The following is a 27515-nucleotide window of genomic DNA, read 5'->3' as shown; positions in this document are numbered from 1 at the left end:
AAACCACCTTTTATGTCTATTTTTATCATGTACTCTTTTGGTCTTTGTATGAAAACAATATTAAACAGAAAATAGCAAAATACTTAAAAATCTGTTAAAGGTTTTGTCGGGAACTCAATGGCGAATTTCTGGCAAGTTATAGCTAACATATCTACACATTTTTTTATGGTATAAAGGGTGTTTCAATAAGTGCGCAAGATTTCAGTGTTCTATAAAACATGGTTTTCGGTAGCGAAGTAATAGAATATTTATTGATTTAGAAAATATACATTTGTGAATTATGTATGAAAATGTATGAAAAAAATGTCCTGTAAATGGGAGCCACGGATTTGCTGATATATCCCAGGTAGCAGAATGGCGTATGACGTCAAAAAGGACGTCAAAATATGTAATTTTTATGACGTAGTTAACAAAATGCCCTTTTTGTGATGATAAAATTATATTATTTTAATAACAATAAAAAAGAAAAGTTACATTAATGTCTCTAAAATGTCAATTTTGACGTATAAAAGAAGGTATCAAATGGGTTTTATTGTTATCCAATGATTTACTCATTAACAAATAAGTTAAAACCATTATTTACTTTTCTAGATATAGAATTGACCTGCCTTTTACCGGGATGGCGTTCTGTGTTGCCAAATTAGATAATTTCTAGCTAGATCTAGAGGATTTAGTTTCGATTTAGGATGGTATGTATAGCAAAATAGTAAAAATATTATTTAGCGGTTACCACTTTGTGGACACGTTAAATTTATGGACAGAATAAATCATTCCTGCAAAAAAATTCCTGCGCCTTTTCCGTGTCATCCGTCGACGTCGATCATCTTAAGGTGCATTCATAATCAATTCGCGGGCCAAGTTTGACGTCAAGTGTAAATTGGGCATACTAACAGCCATTCAGAATAGATTAATAAATTTAAGGTCTACATATAGCTGTAGTTATTCTTTTGGTGATTCATTGATTTTGATTTTTATTACTATTTTGTTAATATATTTGTCGGGTAGCGCGTGCTTGTATTTTTACTGTATTTCCATGTAATAAAAAAATTTAATTACGTAATCAGCAGGGATAATTTAATGTTGAGTTTTTACTCCAATGTGTTTTAAATGATAGGTTTTTTATGAGCTCCCTTATACTAAAAGAAAAACTGTGCTGCTTATGTTGCAGGGTCTTTGCATACTGCAAGTGAATTTGTACTTAAAACTTGATAATACTTTCATAATTTAGATGATGCATTGAAATATATAACAGGTCTAAAGACAGATACTCAGATCGTCAATCCTCATCAAGAAAGTAATATAGAGAGAAGCGAGAAACCAAAATTAACTACCAGAAAAAAGCAAGAACTTGAGGTTTCTTCAATATTAGAGATATTTCAATTTCAATTTCAATTTCTACAATATTAAAGCAAGCACAGATATCCACTATGACAAGTTTGGTTATTTTAGACCAAATACTAGTGTCTTAATGGAGGAACTAAGCATGCACAGATATATTGCACTGTTTCTCGCACAATGCCTAAATGTGGGTTCCAGGGTTATGATTATTAGCCTTTATTAGGGCACGCAAAGAAAACGCAGCTTTATATCGTTAAACCCGGCTTTAGTATTGAAAGATAAATCAATGTCATAATTGACAACTAATTTAATCTATAACCTCAATTAAAAAAAAATAAATACAATGACAGTAATGCTCTAATACTTAAGTTATAATTATGAAATTTAAAATTATGAGAAAGAAAATAAAGTAAAATTTAGCACTTAATACTTATTCAATTGTACATCTGATAATACCTCGCATATACGTATATACTCAGTTCCCAATGTCAAATCAAATCAGTGATGGTGGCTATATAAACAATTTTGCTAAATTGAATTTAAAATCTGTGATCATTTCTACATATTAATTCCAAAAAAAAAAATTCTCCATAAATTGCAACGAGCCGATAAATCAATACCTGAAGAAACCAAGCCAAAAAGAAAAGCGGCTACCTGAAAGTCTGAGTCTCTCCGACTGGTAGCAGGGCCCACCTGATCTGAATGGGGCTCCTTTGTTGGTAGCTATACGTTTGGGTCAAAAGAGGCAGCAGCAGATCGACCAGTTAGGATGCTTCCAGAATGTCTAGCAGGTAGTGGAAGGCAATCGGTATTAGGTGTAGCCGATTGGGAGGAATGCAGGTTCCGGAGGTGATGATCCAAGCGACTTGATGTGGTAACACGTGGAGTAGCAAGTGAGGTGGAAGCAGTAACAATAAAAATGCAGCAAAAGCAGAAGCAGAGGGTGAGCAGAAGGTACAGGAAGGCCTAAAAATGGGGACCACACATGAGGTTCGACATGGCTGTCAATTTTATGGCATTTTTGTGTGGGTAAGTAAGTTAAATTTTATAAAATTGCTCTCTGAAAAGTTGGATGCATTGATGTTCTTTTGAGTTAAACCGAAAAGCATGCAAATAAGAAATTAATTAGATGAAAAAAATAGGAAAATGACTTAGGCATGTAACATGTGCTAACTTACCGAAGATGGAATGTGGCCTTTTCTGGGGTTTATTTAACACAACAAAAACAAGGAGCCCTATAAACTCTTAGGCCTAGAAAATCAGCAATTAAGCTATCCTAGCACATACTAGTAACTACAAAAAAAATTAGGCTAAGATAGGGTCTACCTTTTCACATCCGCATTAAGCGAAACTATCTGTCATCCTCTAGAACCAGATAAAGAATGAATCTATTAAAAATAGGATTGTCAGTTTCCCCCAGATTTTAAGGAATGCATTTATCTGTCAAGTACCTAGGTGTTAACATGCTGGGTTTAACTACTGGGTACTATCTGGTACCAACATTGGTTTAAGTAATTTGCAACTATGGAGCAATCTATAACTTGAGGCCATGGTTTAGCAACAATGATTTACAAAAAAAAACTGACAGACCAGATTGATATTAACATTCTTATCACTATAGATCCTTATGACTTGAACAAAATAAACAAATAGTTAATATGTGCGCAGTATTCATTAAAATCTAAAACAGGCCAAATTGACCTGCAAGGTAAAATCAATGCAAAATCAATGGCAGTTCCTAATTCTATTCAATCAACAAAACAATGAAACAATATCCCATATTATTATTTACTTTCCTCATCCAATAATGGTTTTCCTTGCGTTTCAGATCGGGTATGTTAGGAGGGACCATCTTAACGGTGTATCATATCTGTGTAGTATGTATATTTATGTATGATTTTTAAATAAATTATTTTATGAAACTATGGTTGAGATTTACTTTATCTTGGCAAAAAAAAATAAATCAATTAATATATCTGTTGGAGATTAAACCTGTAACAGATATCCACTATGATAAGTTTGGTTATTTTGAACCAAATACTAGTGTCTTAATAAAGGAATTATAAATAAATGCCATAAATTTAAAAGACCTCTCAGGGAAATTAACTACTTTATTAAATTTATTACGGGTATACTAGATATAACCTTGATAACCTTTTTGTTATATTTTTGGATTTCATCTTCAGTCATCATCTATTCTTCGTTATGAGTATGTTGAGTTTTATTATGTTTCTAAGTTATTTTTGCCTATAAAACTTAATATAGTCATGTACCTATATTTATAAATAAGACTGATCGGGGGATCAGGTGGCTTTGGCACTTTCACTGCATCTGCATGAAAATTAATTCTTATTTTAACAGCAAAAGTGCCAAGGTAATATGCAGCAAATATAACGCATTTAATCCTTTATCCATCAGGATAATTGTCAACATTAAATCAAAACAAACATAAAATAATAGAAAAGTAATAAATACGCATGCCATAACTCGGCACGACATAAAAAGCTTGCAGCTTGCAAACAATTTTGTCTATTTCAGCACACATGCTACAGTTGAATTTTATTGTGATTGGTCTTATTACTTATACCTTTCTTAGCATGCGTGTCACTTCACCCATGAATTGATTCTGAATGCACCTTTAGTTATCGCTACGTGCTTTTCCGTTTGTGGATGGCGTTCATGATGGCGGCGGCATCGTTGTGCACTTGTGCGTTTTGATGCAAAGTTGTGTTTTGTGATATTTATTGCAATACACTTATACGGGTAAGTAAGTATAACTAATCTAATGCTATTGATTTTATATATTTTAAAAGATAACTTAACTATATTGTGATATTTTATAATCTATTACCGCCATACTCTTACAGCATTTCCGTCTAACAATTGATAGTTGCTGGTTTGATTTTTCTAGTTTCTTTATAATGCAGGGTCTAATCGCAATAATCTGTCATTAGTAAAAACGTCTTTAAATGGTTAGTAATAGATGTTACATACCTGACGTTACTTCGGTGAAACTTTTTTACGTGATTTTTGTCGTCATTATGACGTCATGTAAAAACGTCATTATAATCGTTTGCTGACGTTTTTGTCACGGTTTTGAGACGTCATTTGGTTGCCTGGAATACGTGCCTTTTTGACGACATTTTTATTAACATAACAAATGCGACATTTTCGCCTATTAACGAAACCATCGAGTTGAAAATGGGCCTCATCACTAAAAATGACGAGGGAATGCTCAAGGTTTTAGGATTGCTCATTGGTGAATTTTCTTCGCTGTTCATGGCCTGCTGGCAGAAGCTGATGATTTTATATTGCACCTTTTAATTCCATGTTTGAAAGACAGTTAATTTATTTATATTAATTAAATATATTTCGTATGATATTATGTTAATTCAAAATTTTATACTTGAAAGTTGTAAGCTGTTCCCGCCCTCCGTAACCGATGTAAAAACTCTTATCCGTCCAATTTAAAATAAGCCTGGGGCAATTTAAATTTCGCAGGCTTCCCCGTCGCCAAAAAGGAAATGGATAAACTCGAGTCGGTGAGATAAAGACCGCGGCAGGGAAATGAAGTGAGTGTGGATGTGATCTCAAAACCGCCAGCGTCGTTCGCCAACAATAACTTTATCTCGTTCTGCGACTCACTCCAGAAACTGCATTATATATTTTGCAGTATATAATATATGGAAACCACGTTCGTGTACCTGCGTATCAAAATATTGTCGACGTGTATAATCTGAATAAGAGAAATGGCGTGGAGATAATTTTATCGTTATGGATATTTTAGGAATTGTACTTTAATGTTGGAATTCTATGAGGAATAAGAGTTTGATAAATTAAATGATTACATGCCTAAAGAATTGAAAACTGATCACTTATAATTTTTTTTAATTTTTTTCTTAGGAAGATTGTTCACACTCTTAAAAATAGGTGAATAAAAATTCAACAATTGTATAGATTTTACATACAATTTGATTCTGGAAATGGTACAGAATCAATTTGTGTAGAATTTCTCTATGCTATTGTGTTTAAACAACTGTGGTTCTATAATCAACAAATTGTGTATCAATTTGATTTATTTTATTGTATATATAGTACACTATTTGTGTACTTAAATTCGACAATATTTTATATTTATTTAATATAATTGTTCAGTAAAAAAGCTAACTCTTAGCGTTTTTTTAACATGGTATGTACAGGAAAAAAACACAATTTGTGCATTTTAAATACACACGTTAGTGTAGGTTGTTTTAACAATATATTTTATTTTCTTTCATTTCAACTATTAAATTTTATTACAAATTGTGTATAATAATACTATATATTGTTTTATAAATTTAAATATAGTGTAGGTTACTTATTTTAGGTTTGTATATCAAATTAACATAAGAACTGGAGTTTTTTATTACAATGTTTTGTATTTGTATTCATAAAAATTTAAAAATAATCAATATATTTGTATAAAAAAAATAAACAAATTGTTTAAAAATTTAAAATACATTTTAGAGAATTTCGTCATAAATCTGTGTAATAATAAATTCTAGTGAGCCTGGGAAAAACAGGATAAAAAAAAGCTGTTTTTTTATTTTAACAATTTATTTAATTGTATGAAACATTTTCGAAAATTCCACTATTAATACATTAAAGCAATGTATTAAATCTTGTCTTCAATCGTTTCAAACCTAAGTTTTTTCCATAGATATTTTACACTGTCTCCTTTATAGCTCCATGTAAGTTTAGGGGATCTTGGTGGACACGATATATCTACAGGAGCCTTCCTTCCTATCCAATAAAAAAAAATCTTAATTATTTGTTTTAATAGTAATAGCCTAGGTAATTTTTAAGAAATTTTTAAAATTTAATTTTAAAAGGTTTTTAGTTTGTTGATAATAGTTTAATTAGCATAGTAACATATCCAAACTATGATTAAGTAGATACCATTTTGTAATACAAATTGAAATACAAATGCAATAAAGGTTACAAATTTAACCGACCTCTACATTAAAATTGGATAGGTACAAAGATAAAAAAAAATGTAAAAAAAGTAAGTATACCTACTTATCTATTCTACTGTAAAGTTATCAGTTATCACTGAAAAACTAAGTTTATATACTATAAAACTTACATACTATAAAACTTAAGTTTATCTTCAACGAATATATCCATTTTTTTCTTATGCAATTTTAACACTTAACGAAACGAAAAAACCTTAAAACAAATTAATGCCGGCCGATTGATTGAAGGACTAAAGAATGAACAGTTGAACACCTGTGGCACTGGGAATTATAGCAATGCTGCCATCAAATGTATCTTAAAGATTACACCGCCAATTAAAAAAGTTACGTTTCCTTTTTCCTTACGCGTGTTATTATCACGATATTATTTAAATAAATAAAATAAGAACTTATGCTGATTGGGCTTATTTTTAAATATCCTATTAAATCATTTTCAATTAACAACTTTAAATCGACTGCAAATTTTGATGCATACCTTTACAACTGTTTAATATTGAATCTGGCAACATTGACGCTAACAACGAAGTTCTAGCGGCAAAGGCAAGGGCGTCGGGCGCGTCCTCCTTTATACCCAATTGTGTATTATAACTACACAATACATAGTTTAAAATTCTATAATTGTGAAGGGCTATTAGCAAGAATCGTTTTTATTCTACACAATTGTAAATAAAATCAACACAAGCCAGAATAAAAAAATAATTAAAAATTGTAGTAAAAATATACTTGGTTATTAGATTTTTTACCAAACTGCATTGGATTAAAAAAAAAATGTGGAATATTTATACACATTATCTTAATAATTAATATCCACTTATGGTGTATTAATTTAATATGCAATAATTGTAAAAAATATACACATTAAAACATATACAAAATGCCTGAGAATTTTTATACAGGACTGTGAGATATTATCTAACAATTGTGTATTAAAATTAAACATTTTTTTTTACACAACAAAATGTGAAAAAATCCATCGGGATTTTTCTGTGTGCAGTATTTAACAAACTTAGAACCAAAACGTGAGGTCGCTGGCGACACATTTTTTAAAATTGTTTATAAAATATTGAATACCAAAATCTACTGCCCATTTCATTTTGAAAAAAATAAATACCACCCGTTTAAATTTAGAATCTATCAAGACCTTAAACCTGGAGACGAAGAAAGGCGCAGAATATTTTGTGAATGGTACACCAGGAAGTAATAGGAGGATGAAATATTTTCCCATAGGATTATCTGGTTCGACGGGAGCATGGTTACAAATAATGAAATTTTTAACCGGAAGAACACCCGTTATTGGTTAAGAGATAATCCCCGAGTACACTGAATGGTTAGACATCAGCACCGTTTCGGTTTTAATATGTGGGTTGGTATTTTTGGAACAGATTTAATGGCCCCCTTTTTTTACAACAATTCCCCTATCTCGGAGCGGTATCGCAACTTATTGGAACGCGATTTGGAAGAATCCTTGGACAACTTACCGCTTGCCAAGGTTAGAAACTGTTGGTTTCATTTAATCGTGCAAGAGTATCTATCGAACAGATTTTCGAAAAAATGGATAGGAACACATTCAACAGTTCCGTGGACTCGTTCCCTAGACATAACTCCGCTCGACTTTTTTCTCTGGGGCTATTGCAAAAATTATATTTACAATCGTGTTTTTGAATCTGAGTATCAGCTGAGGAGAATAGTTCTTGAAGCATTGGATAGCATTACACCTGATATGTTAAGAAGTGTTTTAAACTCGACTGTTAAAAGATGTTATCTGTGTTTGGAGAATAATGGTAATTTGTTTAAACATTTATTACTAAAAAGTGGCCCTGAGAAAGTGCCTTTTGTTTTTCCATATCTCTTTAAATAACTCCAGAAAAAATAAAAACGAAATCGGCAAATTTCGGTTTTTCTCTAATATCTCCGGAACTACTCAAAATTTTAAATCTTTCTTAACGGCGTATTGTTGAACTCTAAAATGCGCAACTTTTCTCTAATTTAATCAACCTCGTATCTCCTATAGCTGCTGAGATCTCCATGATAGAGATCCTTATCTTGGACACACTGTATACTGAGATTTTGTTTATTCTATGGCACCCTTGATAGCAGTTTGTAGCAGATAAATGTAACATTTTCGAAATTACTACACTACAGCAATTGTATTGATATTAATGGTAGAGCGAATCCTGACGAATCTTACATTTTCTAGCTTCCAAGACTTTGAGCTGTGCATTTTTTAAGAATTTTTGCATAGTTTATTGTGGTTATTATTATGTTTCTTATAAACAAAATGGTTTGTAAATGTCAAAAGCTTAGTAATCAATCAGCAAGATTTGATACTTATGTGTCAAAAATATTGACTGATTATGAAATTTAATTTTAATTTTTTTTTTATATTTTATTATTTATTGAGAACACACTTAAAAAATTTAAAGCAAAAACTTGCTGTATTACGATACCAATACCCCGTTTCAATACGATCAATACGATAACAGTTTCAATACGATAATAATAATAGGTGATTGCTATAAATTTTATTGCAAGTTAAATGGTAAAAAAATAAACATAATCTTATTCTATATGTCTCTGATTTTATATTAAGCACAAAATATTAACCTACGGATATAGAAAAGAATCCTTTACGACCAAGGTCAAATGAAAAGATTAGTTCCCGGCCGAACCACGAAGTGAGGGCGCTTCCTCTGCATTATCGATTTTTCATGGCTCCTCCCACTCCCGCCGCAGTCGTTTCGTTGGTTTTCGGTTTTGTTGTTGTTTGTTTGTCTCTTTTCGAATGCGAACTTTTGTGATTTCCATTTTGTGATTTGTGTTTTTCCATCGATTTTCTTTAGTATTATTTAATTAGACATTTTAGACTATTTGTGATAGTGCGATACTACGTAAGCGATCATCCAATCCACTTTGGCTTTCTAAGTAGGAAAGTGTAAATAGGTACCTACCTACCTACTATTAGGTTTGATTTTACTTATATTTTACTTCCTATTACCTATTGTTTATGCCTAAAATTTAAAATTATAGTTTAATTATAAATTAGTTCCTTTCTTTTGCTTGCTTAGTCATCATACAAAAAATAATAAATTTTTGTAGAAATAAATTGGTATTTAGGGAACAATATAATGCAGATGTAGATTTTATAAATGCAAGACTGTATAAAAATTGTAAATTAAACGTTCCAGGGACATTTTTTAATTTTGCTGTAAGCGACGCAATATCAAGACTGTATATCTCATACTAAGAGTTTGCTGTAAAGAAAAATTAATGAAAATTTTAGACGAGATTTTAAAAAGCAAAATGGATTCATTTAAATTTTTTAATTCCAAATCACCCTCAACAGGATGCACTTCTTAGAAAAATTATAATTAAATTTTGCATATTTTGGTGGTGCAAGAGAATAAATAAAAGTTGTAGGGGCATTGATGAAAAATTTAAATATCTAGTAAAATTAAAATCTTCTGCGGCCAACTTTGACCCTGTAAAACTACATGCCTATAACATGCATAAAGAATTAGAGAAGACAAGAAAGAAAAAGTAGTTCTTACATCCATATATTATAATAAATAGATACTTTTTCATAATGTGTTTTATTTAAACCCATCCCAATTTGATAATTTTCTTCTAGTTTCTTGTCAGTAAAATGTTGTTACGTTGCACTTATTTCTTGTGTAATCGTTTTTTATTTAGTTATAAAAAATGGTTGTAATAAAAAGGTCTGGGTTGACAAAAAATACTTTTACTCTTTTTTTTTTAATTCTGATAGTTTGCTTTCGATTTAATTTAGTTAACGGTTTACAGGGTAATTCTTTCTATTTCATACAATGGCTAACTTTTAATGCTGATTAAGAATCTTTAAAAAAAAACAATTGCACGTCGCGATTTTAAAATATAGTATATAATTTAAATAATTTATTACCTAATATTTTGAAAAAAAAAAATTCAATGGAACACCCTTTATAATGTTTTTCCAATCAAAAGATAAATTCTTCCTGATTTCAAATATTTAGTCTTTATATACCAACATTTTTAAAAAAGGTTTAACATTAAAAAGGAAAAAAAAAATTTGGCTTTATAACAAAAAAAATGCCATTGTATGAAATCAAAAAATCACTTCGTACATAATGTAGATACTTTTACATTTAATTAATCGATTTAAATCGTATTTAAACTGAATTGGTCCAAAATTAAGTGCGTGAAAATAATCACGAATACAATACATTTAAATTGGCACCAATTCAGTTTAAATTCTTTAAAAAAGCGATCTTAAAATAAACTATAATAGATATCATGCTTTCAAAATTCCCGCCAATGCGATCACCACGCCATGCGAAATAAATGCGATTCGGCAGGGAACTAATCTTTTATGATTTGAGGTTAGCATTGCAGTTCCTCTTCTATTTCCCCTGGGTTAATATTTTGTGATATTAAGCCGTTCCACTGTGATGACGGTGTAATCAGCAGTGCAATCGAACGGCGTTGCAATGTTGTGGCCTTTTTTTGCTATTATGCGTTATCTGTATTTATTCAACTTTGTATATTGACTTCTTTATAGAGATATCTTATCATATTTTATTTATATAAATGCTTCAAATTTTATTAAAGAGGACCAGTAGTATTGTTTTGTGCCTGTCAAAATAAGTGACCAATTTTTATGATATTGTAATTTTTTCTTATTTCTACATAAGCATTTGGCATCATTCCATCAGAGATGTTGCAAGCAAACCAATTTGTATTTTTACTTGTAAGTTTGGAATTTTAATATGAGAATTGTACTTAATTACAAAACTAAAATATACGTGACAGTAACTCGTCACTAAGAACTTATCTAATATTTCTTCATTCATATGTTAGCCTGTATATTAAAAATTACTATTAAGAAAAATATTTCTTTTAATTTTTCATTTTTCGGTACAAGGCTAAAAATGAGCCGCGTGGTGTTAAAGTCATATTTTTAAATGAAAATAAATATTATTGGCGAATTGTTTTTGACAATATAATTATTTCAGGCAAAAGCGCTAAATAAAAAACCGATTTCCACTTTCCCCGTTATATGAATAATTATTTCGAATAGGCCAAACATCGCGCGGCTGCATTTTATTGCGCCCGCTTTTTTTTATTTACGACTTTCGCGGTATTTGTACTTATAATTTATTATTTATGTCTCTTCTTTCCGTCTAAGAATTTGTAATTTTTAATATAAAATATTTTCTTACTCTACTACTTGAACAATTTTGGATCGATTTTATTTCGGCGAAAACTAATAGCGACTATAAATAAATTCTGCCGCTTAAAATAAAACCAGAAAAAAAAACTTTTTCATTTTCCGCGAAGAAGTTTTTAACTGCTCGCAGTCCTTTATCCGGAAACGTTTTGCATATAGAGCGGAGCTCAGTCGAATCAACAATTTAGTTCGGCGATTTGCGTTCGAGTTACGACTGCGGGTAACAGATAAATTTCGTAGAAAGTCGTTTTACTACCTGAGATAAACCATTTGCCTTCTATAATGGTGCATATGCTAGATTATCAAATTCAAATTTAAAAATATATTTATTTTATTTATAGGTTTCAAATAGTTACAACTCATATTTACAGGAATAAACAGACAAATTATTTCATTGGGGGGAAGATTTTAGCAGGAATTAATAATTCAGAAGGTTTAGGGACGTCGTTTCTAAAGAAAGAGATTCAAAAAAAAATTACTTAATATAATTCTTCATTTCTTAACTCTGCTGCTAAATACGTAATTGTTATAGCCAAGCGTTTCATTGAAAAACATCTCTTGAGAAATTATAAAAAGAATATTAATTAAATAATTCTATATTTTATATATATTAATTTTATATTATATATTTTTGGTTAAACTCGTTTTGCTACAAAATTAGGGCAGCAAGACAAAGTCTATTGATAAAAGTATGCATTTTGTTCCCGCTCTATCGAATTTCAGAAAATTTCAAGTTCTTAAAAAAGAAGAGCTTATAAGTAAAAGATAATTTGTAATTAAAAAGTCATAATATTTCTTGTAGTCCTCGTTAATGGGCTTCATCTGAAAAATTTCTATTTTTTTCATAATTTTTTCTAAAAATTGCAGTAAAATGATATAGTTGTCTAGTTAAGAATTAATATGATATCTATTGTCAATATTCGGTTTTGAAATTTTTTGTTAATATTTAAATAATTTTTGTTATTGTAAAAGTAATAACCGCAAGAATAAAGTTTCAAAAATTAATAGGAAAAGATTTCCAAATTGGAGCATAATAGACCATCAACTATTTGATAGTTAAGCGCCTGTAACTGTCAATTATGAATAGCAAGACATCAAAAAATTTTTGCAAAAATCTCGAAGATTAGAGGCACTAGATTTTAAGGCTTAGAAGAAAAAACATCTAAGGATATAAGTCGTAGAAGTAGCTGCAATAAAAACCACACAAAGCAATATCTAGATACAAAAAGAGGTTCTAGCATTGAATATAAGGATAAAAAATTAAGCACCATTATAAGCCTGCATTAATCCACTCCTGGACAAAAGCCTCTTCCATTTCCTTCCATGTTGACCTGTTTTGTGCTGAACGCACCCATTTCTTTTTCTTCTCTTCTTTGTATGTCATCTCGCCATCTTAGCATGGGTCTGCCTCTACTTCTTTTTGTTCTCCATGATCTCCACTGCATAATGCTTTGCGTACAATTTCAGACCACATCATGTTGCGCAATGTTTCTTGCAGTTTGTTCTATGACGTCACTCACTTTGGTGTTTGCTCAGATGGGCTCATTTCTTTGTCTATTTCTTCAGATAATTTCCAGCATCGCACACTCCATCGTACGTTGACAAACTCATAGTCTCCGTACCATTACAATTGGTTTTTCCTGTTCTTTGAGGATATATGCGAGTTTCCCAAATACTATTTTTTTTTTCCACGTGTGAGATTATCGATATTGACATTGTTGTTGTTGTTGTTTAAGTTCAGATCTTTATTTTTTGGAGGTTTATACCTTCTTCCCTCGTCCTACCTACTGTGACTCTTTCTTTAGCCTTTAGCATACCATGGTACCAAGTACTACTTGGTCGGTGCTATATGATCACAATGTCATGTCGTCGACGAAAACTCAAAAAACTCCCATCTATGTTGACTTCCTTTTGTTACCAGGTCTCTTTCTTATACACGTCTTCTAATGCCAGGGCAAATAATTTTGGACAAATTAAATTGCCTTGTCTTTGTCCTCTCCGTATGAGAATCTTTTTATTATTATATCTTCATCTACTTTGATATGTATTAAAGCACCCTTGTAGATATCTTTAATGAGGTTGATATATCTTGATTCAATCCTTGCATTACCCACAACCTTCAGCACCGCCCAGGTTTCCACCAAATCGAAAGCTGTTTTGTTGTCGACGAATGCGAGTTGTAATGAGATAATAGGTTTGTTCTAGCAGAAGTTTGACCAATACACAAACACTCCGGAATCTGCGCAGACGAAATTACGCGTTCTACCAAAACTAATCCAAGATTCTGACTGCTTGTCGGCTGTTCTAGCAACAACAAAGTTCAGTTTGGAAATTGGTTTCAAACCACTGAAAGTACTCTGTAGAATTTCCTAGGGATTTCGGTTTGGCACATATGCAAGGTATATGTCAAGACTCTGTTTTCTTTCTTTGTTTGTCATTTAGATAATTAATAAGAAATGTGTATCGGATTTGGAGTTTGATTTTATGGTTTGATCACGTCTCATTGTGAGATAATTGAAATCTGATTTTTGCTGCTTTCAAAGTATTAGGGCAGGTTTTAGAGTTAATTTACTACTGTATTTATTAAATATCCAAAGGTAGGTATATAAAAAAGTCAATAAAATTCTGTGTAATTTTACATTATATATTGGGTATATAAACATATCCTAATTTTTATTATTACTAGTTTTAAGAGAATTCAGAATGTCAATAGACCCTTTAAATTCGGATTCAAATCATGGATTTGATTCTATTGTATCGAGTGATAATGAACTAGTAGATATCCTGTTCCCAGGCCACAGGAGACCAAAAAATTAAGGCTACCTTGAAGTTACTGTACTACTGTACAATAACCAGGAATCTGTTAAGCATTTTCGAGTTAGCAGACAAGTGGCTCAAGATATTGGCCATAGATTTGAAGAAAGTGAGCTTTTAAGTCACAATCTGGTGGAAATGGCAAGCTATCAGCCTATGAACAAACATAATTTTTTTTGTGGTTTACTCGTCATGAAGCTTCTTCGTTTAGACATTGGGGCTATTGATTTACAGCCACAGAGAGAAACTTTAATTTAAAGCTATCAACAAATCGATATGTCATTAGGCATTGTTTAGGCTTGCTGAAGCAAATATGAATATATATAATTGATAATATAGTGCAGTTTATTTTGGCCTAGTACACAGCACTACACAATTTATCTCTAATGGGAAAAAATTTAATTGCCAAAGCTGAAATAAACATAGAACTACCTTTACCCTTCAATAATGCCGGACAAGATGTCGATAATCAAGATATTAATGATAATAGGGATGCTGCTACTATAGAAATTTTGTTGTTAAACAAGTTTTGAGGCAGCCTTGGCATTAAAAGAATGTGGGTGGTGAATCAGCCAACTTGGCAGAGGTACCCCATGAAAAATGTGTCATCTTTATTATTTAATTAAGATATTTTATTTACTAAAGGTCGCGACCTTCCGGGCTGTGGGTTTATAAAAGAAAACTGTCGGCACTGTTGTATAGGAATTGGTGTTTGAGTATCTTCTTGGTTAGAAACTATTATTGATGGTGAAATAAGAAATTTTTGGACGCCTACAAATAAAAATATTGGCTATTTAGAGAAAGCTCCTACAGCATAGTAGTAAAATTACCATTAACATCAATGGTATGCATTTAAAAAAATAATATTTATTACACTTATAATAAAATAATTAATTTTATTGAAAAATATTCAGATGTTCAAAGTAAATAACACAAAACCTAACCAACCAACATATTACATAACGGTTTTAAGTTGCGAAATGTCAACATCATGTCTTAAGAAGATGTTCTAGCACATATAAGTCCGAAACAGTTTGCAACGCGGTTTCAGTCTGGTTATGCGCAACTGCGATATACATCAAACTAGTTTCAAACCATCCTAAATTTCCTGCTAGAACGAACCTATTATATTCGGTACACTTCTCAATAAGAATACCTACCGTTTGAATGCGATCCTTTATATAATAATAATATACAAATTGATTTTTTGTTTGGTTATAATTTTGGGAAAAAGCTGATACAAAATGGACAGAAGACTGATCGGTCGGTTGTTAAGAAGAACGATCAGGACTTTCTCCAGAGTTGTTCCTTCATTCTTTATCATTTATTTCAGTTGTAAGGCGGTCTTCTCCTGGAGCCTTTTTCTTTTTCATTGATATAGTTTCACGACCTACCTTAACATTAAAGTTAACGATTATAACGTTGAACTTCGTATTTTCTTGGTTTTTATCTATCATTAGATCTTTATAGAATTGTTCGATATCTTTGTCTGTTGATGTTGATGTGTGTGCATATGTCTGTATTTTTTGTTGTACCTCTTTTTCAGGTGGAGCATAATGTAAATTTTACGGTTTGATATAGCTTTGCTTTTCCTGACCAGATGTTTTTTCTTGCTATTTATCATGATTGCTATTCTTCTGATATGATTGTTTGTTTCGAAATTTCTCTAAAAGATATCCAGATTTCAGAATTTTTTTAGCCTCGCCTTTTTGTCGAGTCTAGCTTATTTTTAGTTTGTCCCATTTGATGTTTTGGAGTTCGCTGTCTAGACTTAGTAAATGTTCTTTGACTCTCATTGTGCAAATGTTCTATGGTAAGACCAGAATGTTTTCGTTTTCGTTTTTCATCTGCTAGTGTCGAAATTTGTACTACACCAGAATTCTTGAGGCTGCCTGATGTATCAGCGAGACTCTGAGCAGTTGGCCATACTCGCCCTAAGTATTTCTGTTTTAAATGTCGACATTACATGTAGGTTGTGAAAGGAGTTTTGAAATCAAACGTCATGCTTGCCGATTGAGTTGACGAGTCAGGGACTAATTCAGTTGCTCAATCTGAAACAGACACTGTTGGTTTGTTTTTCCATATCTGGCTATTTTACACTTAATTATCATGTGGATTAACACACTTGTACCTTTCTTAGCTAAAACCGATATAGTTTAGCCTGAAAGTGTACAAAAATCAGGGTGCGGCGCTTGGAGGCTTGAGTAAGATCTATATCCCGTTTATGACGCTTGATATAACCGATTTTAGAAAAAGGTGCTATCTCTATGGCGTGACTTTCTTACACCCCAAAGTGGTTTACACCAAAAAGACATCATAGGTATAATAGAGTTAGTGGGGCATACTTCCATCATCAAACTAGTGGAAAAAACTGCACATTTTACTATCTCTTAACACAAAGCCAGGTAACACCGTATGATAAGGTAATTGCTTTAGTGTAGTTATAGTGAATAGCCAAGAAGGGCCTCACATCATAACCCGTCCTTACTCTTACAGGTAATTGTAGAAAAAACAGATCTCTTCGTGGTTCCTGGTCCGTTAAGCCCAAGCTGGGCTAAAGAGAGAAACTATCTGTTATCTTTTCTTGCTATATGAGGAACTAGAAAAGCTGACTACTTGTAAGGATTGCTCTTATTTATTAGGAACACGGGTCACCTAGTCATGATAATAGAGAATGGTCAACACTAACGACAGTATTTTCTGGGATTGGCGAAATGACTTTGAGGCTCACTCGCGGGACTCTTCATCAATATTACTACTAAGTCATAGAACATTAAAAGTACAGCAGTTTCATCCATGCTATAACCAGAAGGATCGATACTTTTTGCTAAACGATTGAGCTGATTCTTACCGAACAAAAATAATAAAATTTAAATTTTTAAAAAAAGCATATTTTATTTACTGACATAATAAATTTTACAAGAAATATTGCAATCAACAAATTTATGAAAGGAGGAAATAGGAGAAAATATTTATGCGACAAAAGTATTACTAACCATTTTGTTAACGGTTCTATCATTTTAATGCCCTGACAGTTCCAAACATTTACAAAATACCCTGCCAAATTTAATATAACAGTTGCCATTACATCTTTGATGTATTATGAAGTTTATAAATGATGGTGCTCTACCAAATTTTTTTTTAAATATGCGCAATTGTTTGCACCAACAGGAAGTACTCCAACAAGCAAATTAAAAGAGGAATTGACACCATTCTAAATTTGTTAAATGCTTACTGGATTCTGGATTTTAATTTATGTTTTTTTTTTTAAAATCTTAGTATACCCTAAAATAATTAATGGCAATTTATGGCATGTAGACAAATTATAGCAATAATTTAGAGTACAGGAAACATATTAAAAAACAATGCATAATTAATGCAAATTGTCGATTTAAATTTTGAATTAGGGCTGTGCTCAGATTAACGAGGATTTTCAAACTGAAAGTTGGTAATATTTAAATTTATTTTTTCAAAATAGTACACTGATTCAAAAGAAAATTCCTTTCAAAAAATGATGGAAACAGGCAACAAACCGTTAAAAATTAGGAAATATAATACGTGTTTATAACATTTAAGCGCGACCCAAAAAATATATTGACGAGTTTACTAAACAAGAACAATTTGGATTTAAAATACATTTTTCATCTTTACATTATTTGGATATAACGGAAAGATCCATGTTAATGGCAGTAGTAGTAACATCAATAAATGAATAATTTATTTTAGCATCATCGGTGTATATTTGTCATCATAGTAGATGACTTATAAATATCCACTGCTGGACAGAGGTCTCCCTCACACCTTTCTATCTGTCCCTTTGCAATCCTGCAACCAATTGCTACTAATACGCTTCAGGTCGTGAGTCCATTTGGTAGGTGAGTGACTTCTACTATGGAAAACTTCTTGCCTCGGCTTCCACTTGATACTACGTCATGTTTATCTAATGTCAGATACTCTGGAATTGTGTTCTGTCCAATTCCATTTAAATTTAGCAAATATTTCTATAGTGTCGATTGTCCCTGTTCTATAACATATTTCTATCTATTTATTATGCAGTCTTTAGTAGACCCACCCGACATACAGCGTTTTACTTTATAGGTTTTACTTTTGAGGCATACGGGCAAGTCCGGCTGTCCGGCTTAAATATATAATTTAGTTTACCAAAGGCTGACTATGTTTATCTTATGCGACCAAGAAGCTTACAAGTTTGGTTATCCTTGCCTAGTTTAATTTCATGTCCGAAAGGTTCATGTGACATTATCTGCTTAATATCTTTTCCAGCAACAGAAATATGGTTAGCACCAAATTCATCATTATTTATGTCTTGGTCATGTTAATTTCTAATACGACCTCGAGGGAAGCATGATAGACTTTTTCCTACATTGCCATTGCATTATCAATACGATCAGCTATGAGCACGATGTCTTGAAATGCTAAATGATTAAGCTTCTCTTTGTCTGCCCTGTTAGAAGTATATTCAAAAAGAGTCGGACATTATTTTAAGAGAAATGGTGTCTCCTTGCCAGGAGTACGCTGTATAAAGAACTTGTTTGTTTCTTGTTTCGAAAGTCTTACGCTAGCCGTGGCTTTCTAGTAGATATGTTAAATTAAGTTGATGTAACGAAGGTCTATTCAACATTCAGTCCACGTATATCAATGCAAGGGTTTGTTTTACTCTGCAGATTTTTCTATCAAATTCTTTATCATTAGTAGATGGATGTTGGATACCGTGATCTGAATTATCTTGGCTGATAGAAGTCAACCCTAGCCTTTAGTCTCTTTGTAATCATTTTTATGATTATGATTTTATATGTATAACAGTAAACTAATAGGGCGATAGTTTGTCACATCTGTTATTTCTCCGTTCTTGTATTACAAAAAATTGCTGCATCGCCTTAATGCGATAAGGAAAAGTTTAGCCAAAGTCTGGATGATTTTGTTTCTGCCTAGCTTAATTGCCTCAATCACTATTCCATCTTTCAGATATTTTTTGTAGTGCCGTTTTTACTTCGAATGTTTCTATTTCTGGCATTTCCTTTAATCCCAGATTTATGATCTTTTGTATGGGTTGGTCTTGATTTTTATCGCCTCTTATATATTTCGCGATAAAAGGACGTAACAACCTCGAAGATTTTAGTTCTATCTGGAGTAGTTTTCCTCTTTTTTTTCTTGTACATGTTTTTGCTGTATGTGTTGTTCATATTTCATCTCTCAGAACTTTCAGACTTTTATTTTTGTTATTCGCAGCTGCAGCCTCCTTGGTACCTTGGCAACGGCGTACTAATACGGATGATAAAAGTAGGTGCTTATAAAACTCACGAATATAATTTTAAAAAAAGTTTCATTAATATAATATTAAATATTGCTGATCATTCAGTCAAACATTAATTAGTACACCTTCTAACCAATGCGCAGCCCATGAATAGGCAATTTGGCATATCATCACAAACATGAAGCAGGGCGATAGTAGTACCAGTCTATGCACCGAATCCTGATTGTGTTCTTGGCAATAATTGACTACTTATACAAACTTTGTTAAATTTATTATTAGTTTGTCAATAATTTTAGACATTGTCAAAAATAAGAATTAAAAATTTAAAGAATACTTTATAGGAAACAAATAAGATAATTCAGTTGAGAACTGATTTATTCATATAATTATATAACTTCAAGAAAATCAAGAACATTATTCCAGGTTCAGTGAGCATATTGAGTGAAAGCGCGCTTTATGCTTTTGATGGTAATGATAAAAATACTTACTTTCTCACTATTATATGTTTTTATATTCCTTTACTCCATGGCTAGAATCTCGTATCAGTATCCTATACTTATGTCTTAAGTCGTATTTTAATTTTTTTTGATTTTGTGGATTAAAAGGTTACATTTTATTGGGTCAATATTGAAACCATTGCTTCCTATAATATACAACTCCGATATTTGAAAGTCCGTTAAAAAATGTTAGCTTATGCTAATGAACCTCATCTATATATTTCATTTACACCTGCTTCTCTTGCCAAGACCTCCGACTCTTTAAATGAGTTATACTCATAAATGTAATTTAAACGTAAATGCTTAGGCACTTAAATGGAGTTGAGTTAGTTATATCAAACTAAGTATCTTAATACACAACAACTTGTAATTTGTGAATATTCGCTTATGTATGTGTTGAGTCTAAAATATGTATGTATTGATTAAACAAGCAATGATTGTGGAGCAGTTAAGACCAAAGGCATTTTCATGTGATGTAAGAGGTAACTGAATTTACTTCTGGTCTTTTTTAGGGTAACTATTGTGCTTGTTAATTTACATCATTATGTTTTTTTAGCCTTTTAAAATGGTTGGTTTTTGTTTTTTATGTCAATATTTTATATATTTTTATTATGGTTGTTAAGAATAGCATTTACGTGTTAGACTTCGCCAGCTTTTGCCTTTTGTGTTACGTTATTAAAAGGCCCTTTTTAATTATTTCATCTATATCTAAACAGAATATGCAAAAAAGATACAAATTACCTAAAAAAAAACATTTACCCTTATCCGAAAATGGCAAAGCGATTGGTAGCCATTTTCTTTTAAAAACTTATTGATTTAATACACTCCAAATTATACTAATTAAAATGTATGCAGAAAAAACAAGGGTCTTAAATTCTTGTATCCCTATTTAGGTCTGTGCTGTCTTGCCGGCATCATGAGAGAAAGAGAGAGGAGCGGTCGCCGTTCCAACAAGTTGGCGCAAGAAGAGGCATCCATCATCCTGTCGGTGACGTCACGGGAGCGAAATAAGGCCAAATGACAAGCCACTGATTGCCTTTTATTGGGAGCTTTAACGCCGGATGGGGTACTTCGAGAAAATACGACGTATACAGCCAGCAACGGCCAACATTGGATTAAGCTTTAATTATTTTAAAGGGGTTCGTTCATTAGTTAATGAAATAATATGCTGTAAAGAATGGAACAATGGTTTACGGTACAAATGAGACTGCAACGAAATATTTTATGTTGCAGTCGTTTATTTACTTAGTGTTTTCGCATTTTGATAATTGATAATAGAGATTTGTGTGCCATATTTCTGTACCAAACCTAGTTGCACATGCTAAAAATTTATTAGAAATAAACAGATAACTTACCTTCTAAAATCATATACAGCCAAAATTATAACCAAACACCAACATGTGCGTTCGACCAAAAACGTTCTCGTACTAACTATATTAGTACCGATTTCTGGTATATGCTGTGCTTAATACATCGATCGCTAGCATGTACTATGTACAGCATATACCATGGCAGCACTTGTTAGATTCAATCATATTCAATATTTAAGCGAGGATTGCAATGCACCCAATTGCCCGCTGCGGCCAATTACCCCACTCTCCCTTACATAAATCTTACATAGGTTCTGAACTTTAGTGCAATAAAAATATTATTTTAATTAAATATAAGAGGTACTAACTTTTTATAGTCATAAAAAAACTTTGATACTTCTCATAATCGGAGAATGTTAGTATAAAAACACCAATTTATCTATTCCGGTGAAAATCAAATATGTTCAAAAAATGTTAATTAGCCTGGTTTTATTTTGTGAATACGGTTACCAAAAACTATAATGTATCAGCGACTAAGGCTGTTACTCTTAAAATTGTATGCAGCTTCTAAGATATGCATATATTTTCCATAGGGGAAATTTACATCCCTATTTGCATAACTGTAAAACACCAGTCACTGCACCGTACACAACATTAACGCGAAAAAAAAGAATGAAAAATGCTGTCAGCTGCTGAAAATTATTACGATTATGCTAATTTTCTTTTCTGAGGTTTTGTTTGCCGTATTCTGGCTTTGAGCTTAACATATTTTTAAAGCAGTAATTTGTAATATTTATGAGCTACGAGTAACGAATTTTAAACTTTACCTCTAATTTCTTTAATGCAACAATGATAGTGTGAATATAAAATATATCCCTCAGGAAAAACATGAATTAAATATACAAAAACTGTTGGGAAGAAAACATGAGAGACCGACAAAGGCTAATGAAATATTTGTCAAGTCCGTGAAAAAATAGAGGCAGCTTATTAAGAGCGGACACTTATTTATTGATGGGTTTCCATCAAATAGAGAAACCTCTCATCAAGCAGGGCTTCGCGTGCATTCCGCTCCTCTCTTATAATTAACCTGGGCAGCGATACAAATTACAAAGTACGGGATGTGTTTTTTATGGAAAGACCCGCTCTTCGAACGATACATTTGTTCAGGGATTGAACGCTTGCTACGAGGGCGAAGTTAAAAGATTTTTTTAACAAAATTAAAAAAGGGTGATGTCGATACATCCATAAATACAGAGCTGAGAATTATTTATTTTAACATAATATAATTTTTAAAATAATTTGAAATTAATTTTTTTATTACGTGTCACAAGGGTTATATAACCATTGAATTCTATTTATTTTTGTGATTATTTATTATATATATTTGTTTTCTTTCATATTTTCATATTTTTTTACTTAAAAGACTATATTTTGTTAATTCGACATTGTACACTAATTTTTGATACTAAAGAACAATTCTTAGTAAATAAATTAATAAATAATGTCGCTATTATACCAAAATGTATAAAGACGAAGCCTAGCTTTGGAGTAATCAACTTAACCTGTAATTACATAAACAAAAATATATACCAGGTTACATAGAGCAGTTATCGAAAAAAAGATGATAGGAAACACGTGAGATCCAGGAAATCTATTTGGAGATGGAAAATAAGCAACGACATAGTTTTAAAAAAAATTATACATTTTCCCTTTAATTTATAAGCAGATCATCTATAACGTAAGAAAATGCGATTTTGATTTTACTTTAAAGCCAGTAATGGATATGCACTTAAGTCGGAAGTTCATTGTACACCACACAGCATTAAAAAGAAAACATCTGTGAAACATGGCAGAATGAAAACAAGGAGCCGATATAATTTACTTATATATCTTAGATTGACGTCGTGCGCATATCTCAAGGTAAACAGGGGAGGATGTGCTAAACAATCAACGTACAAAAATGACCAACTGATAAAAATAAATATTCTCTACACGCAACTAACGAAGAGTACATATTTTTTCTGAAACTGACTTTATCTAAATAAAATACAGAAACAATGTTACAGTAGTTTATAATAGGAAGTACTAAAGACGCGCATAATTTCTTTCTTACTTTGTAGTTAATGATACTTCTGTTAGCGTACAATGGTTTGAGCGCAAAATAGGATCTTTTAAATGTTATCAACTATTTTTAACTTGGTCCCTCCCACAAATAGTTTCAAATTATCCAAGACAATTTTTTCTTATTATTTGAAGAGAAAGTTGAAAACACATCTTCATTTATTCTATTACAACCCTACAATCCATCATCAGTTTTAAAAGAGTAATAAATTTTCGTATCATCTGCAAAGCCCTGAATACTGCAATATTTAACAACGTTATACATATCTGCTATGTACATTAGAAATAAGATAGAACCCAAGACGAATCCTTAAGGTACACCAGAACTTATATATAAGAGCTGTTCGACTTACCTTGATTTTCTTATACCACCAGCGCCTTTGTTTCAGAAAGATAAGACCTAAAGAAGCTTAATGAATTATTATCAAATCCATTATAGGTCAATTTTGCTAAAAGCAGGTTGTGATCCAACGTATTGAAAGCATTAGAAAAGTCAAGCAGTACGAGCGCTGTAATATCACCCCAAATCAAAGCCTCAATTATTTCTTGAGTAACAAGGCAGATGTGGTGCTGGGGCCATATTTTTGAAACCATGCGACTACGAAATTAAAAGATTTTGCACAAAAAATCGATATGGGTATTTTCGACCGCTTCGTATGGAAACTTTTTCGCATGCGGTGTCTTGAACGAGTATATACCATTCAAATTTGAAATCACTTGTCTTGTTTTGATTTTAAACAAGCTGTTGTTCTTTTAAATTTGTGAGTTGTTTAAGTATTTTCGTAGTGTTTTTTTGTTGTTTATTGAAAAAAAAATAACAATAATCAAATGGCAAGATTAAATAATCTTTTGCAAAGAAACGTCGTCGATGCACTGGAAGAGACTAAAACTCTGGCAGATAGAAGGAATAGGATGTATTCTTCATTTCTTGACCCATTTAAAATGTATTCAGATGCTCAATTGATTAAATTATATAGATTAGGCAAGCCTATTACGATGGAATTGATGTGTTTTTGAAGGTGGTAGACAATGGTATAGTGAAAACATCTTGTCGGACTTGCATTGTCTTATTTATTTAATGTAACACGACGTTTCGGTTGGTAAGTATCTCCAACCGTTATCAAGTGTAAACTCGGAATTGATGTGCTCTTTATGTGCTCCAGAGACTGTGTAACTTTACGGACTTTAATTCCGGGTGCTCTTCCATAAATGAAATTAGTTCTTTCTTTTGCTCACTCGACACAAAACCGCAATATTTTTTATTTTTTGAATCCATCTTAAAAAAAAGTCAATTCGGAAAACCCAAGAAACGCCATGAAAAAAAACTCAAAATTCCTTGATGTTTTTAAACTTAAATCTTAGGTTAAGTTAAATAATCTTTTTCGTCTTCATCCCGTTTGACATGGCCTCCAAAAGCACTCGACTTTGCTACGTTGCCACTATATTTCATGTTCGTATGCCAATGAAATTTCGAATGCTGTTCAAAAATACACTTTTTAATTTGTGTGCGAATTTTGGTGCTCGACTTTGTTCGCATTCGAAGATTCTCATATGGTTTCGAAAACACGGCCCCTGTACTGCTTTCGGAAGCCAGACTGAAGCTCTGCGGAATTATGTTATTTGTAATAAAGAATAGGCTTTTTCAAAACTTTTGAAATTAATGGAATAATGGCTTGCAGTATTGGAATAAAGGTTGCAGTAGTCCTTTGGACTTTTGATTTTAGCTAAATGCATTATAAGATAAGTCTTCCAAACATAAGGAGAACAACCTCTTTCCAAACAGAAGTTTATAGCATAAGTCAAGTAAGGAGCCAGATATTGAATACAATGTTTAAGCACGCACATTCGCTGAGATGCAGTCACTATCGCAAGCATTAGATTTTAAAGTCTTAAAATATTTTTGAAATTTCTGTTACAGTGGCCTAACGAAATAAAAACTGGAGATCAGGACTAAATTTATGATTAAGAAAATATTCAAGTGTTTCTGGGCTGTATCTGAAGGACTATAAGCTGATGAAAAATAATGATTAATTTTCTCAGTCTTTTGAAGGTTTACAGACATAGCACGTTTAGAAGAGCAGGAGATATAGCTGTAAAATTAAATTCAGTATAATTGCAATACTTTTCCCTGTTATATTTGTTAAAATATTCAATGTGCTTTTTAGATTTTTGTAAGATTGGAGTTTCTATACAAAATGTTATGGCATCAATATTACTAACGTCATCCGGAATTGAATTTTTTTAAATTATTTATCTTTAAACGTTTAAGGCAACCCCAGACATTCTTTGAATTAATTTATTAACTAAGCAAAACTATTTCTAACGGCTGGATAGTCGCCTGGTAACCGAGATCTTCAGACTTCATGACTCTAGACCAAAACCTTTGCGGATTAATGAATAACAACCAAAATATTTAAAGAAGTTTCACTGTATGATAAAAAGGGATACAATATATTCAGGCCGAGGAAGGTTACTTTGAATAAGTAGGTACTTAAAGTAACTCAGTAAGCAACAATTACTTTTAAGTCGCGTAATATCCTATATAATTTACGACTAGGTTATCATTTAATCGCATAGTAATGTGGTATCACCTATTTAAAAACTCTACTATAGGACATGTTTGACTTATAAAATAAAAAAGTTATTTAAAAAGTCAAGGTTTTTCTAAAAAGTAAAGTAAATGATAACGTGACAAGATTATTGAGATAAATTAAAACAAAGTAATGAGCAAATGCCTAAAGGCTTAAAGACCACAAATAACCTCATACTAAAACTAGATAATCCTATATCAAAGACTCTATTCGTTCCCAAAATGAAAGAAAAATACAAAAGAATATATTTTGTAATTTTTTTAATACCATCACCAATTTTTCAAGTTATTGTATACCCCCGGTAACTATGTCCAGTTCTTTCCGCTTACTTATTAGCGGCTGACATTCGATTTGTCTTGTCCTACGGAAAGATCAAGACCGATCGCTGAAGGGTCTCCGGTCGAGGCCCCTCATTTTCTTCTTGAACCGAAGAGCCGAGACCGGGGGCGGGTTTTAATTTGGCAACTGCATGAATATTCGATTATTAATTGATGCTATTTGGTTGATGTATTAACCTGGACCGAGAAAAAGTCCCTCCGTGACTGATTGCCTTTTCACGGCTACGATCATTGCCTGCTTTCTTATACTTTAATACATTAGCTTTACATACGTCTGATAGCTAGCTATTCATATTATTTAAATTTATTCAAGTCTAGAATAAAGATGTTAAGACAGGTTCTTCTATTAGTCGAATTTATTAACTTTTTTTATCAAAAAGGTAATTTTAAATTTACGTTTTATCTTTCGTTTAGGTAGCTTACATATTTCTTAATAGCATCTAAATTTTTTCAGAAAAATTATTGTCAAAAGACTGAATTTCTAAAGGCCTATTTGACAATTAAGCTAATTTTAATATTTATAGCCATTTTATGAATCACCAGCCTCCTAAGTCGTGTTCATATAATTTCAGCTCACAGAAACTTCGACTGAGGAACAAAAATGAGACACAGCGTACCAACATTTAGTTAAATACATAATGAAGAAATCGGATTTCCCGTTTTTTTCACTACGCTTAACTCGAAATAGACTTAGACTCAAGATGTTAAAAATTAAAGCTTGTTGGACCTACATTTTTAAGGAAATAGTCAAACAAAAAATATATCTAGTATTTTGTTAAATTAGGTTTTTAAATTTTTAATAATTTGCGAATATACAGCGTGCTTTTCCAAACATATGTTCTAAAATGCTTCTTCTCAAAGCTACAGCCCGCGCAAATTTAGTAATAGAAATTGAATATTTGGAACCATGACTACAGTTTTGCGTCAAATCTTCTGAAAATTTGTAAGTTTCCGGTTTTCAGGGCTTTTTTTATTTTCCATTCTAAAAATAATGT

The 27515-nt window shown here is 31.8% G+C and overlaps 1 long non-coding RNA gene across 1 annotated transcript; it reads left to right on the top strand.

Moving 5' to 3' along the window:
- Positions 1-395: 395 nt before the first annotated feature.
- On the top strand, positions 396-27515 carry LOC126736838 (uncharacterized). The gene is made up of 4 exons (XR_007660799.1): positions 396-515; positions 592-689; positions 21054-21299; positions 27093-27515. It is a non-coding gene; the product is annotated as an uncharacterized LOC126736838 (long non-coding RNA).

The sequence above is a fragment of the Anthonomus grandis genome, chromosome 5 (assembly GCF_022605725.1).
Source record: "Anthonomus grandis grandis chromosome 5, icAntGran1.3, whole genome shotgun sequence".
NCBI lineage: Eukaryota > Metazoa > Arthropoda > Insecta > Coleoptera > Curculionidae > Anthonomus > Anthonomus grandis.
The sequence above is the reverse complement of the archived record's forward strand: the minus strand, read 5'-3'. Positions and strand labels throughout refer to the sequence as shown.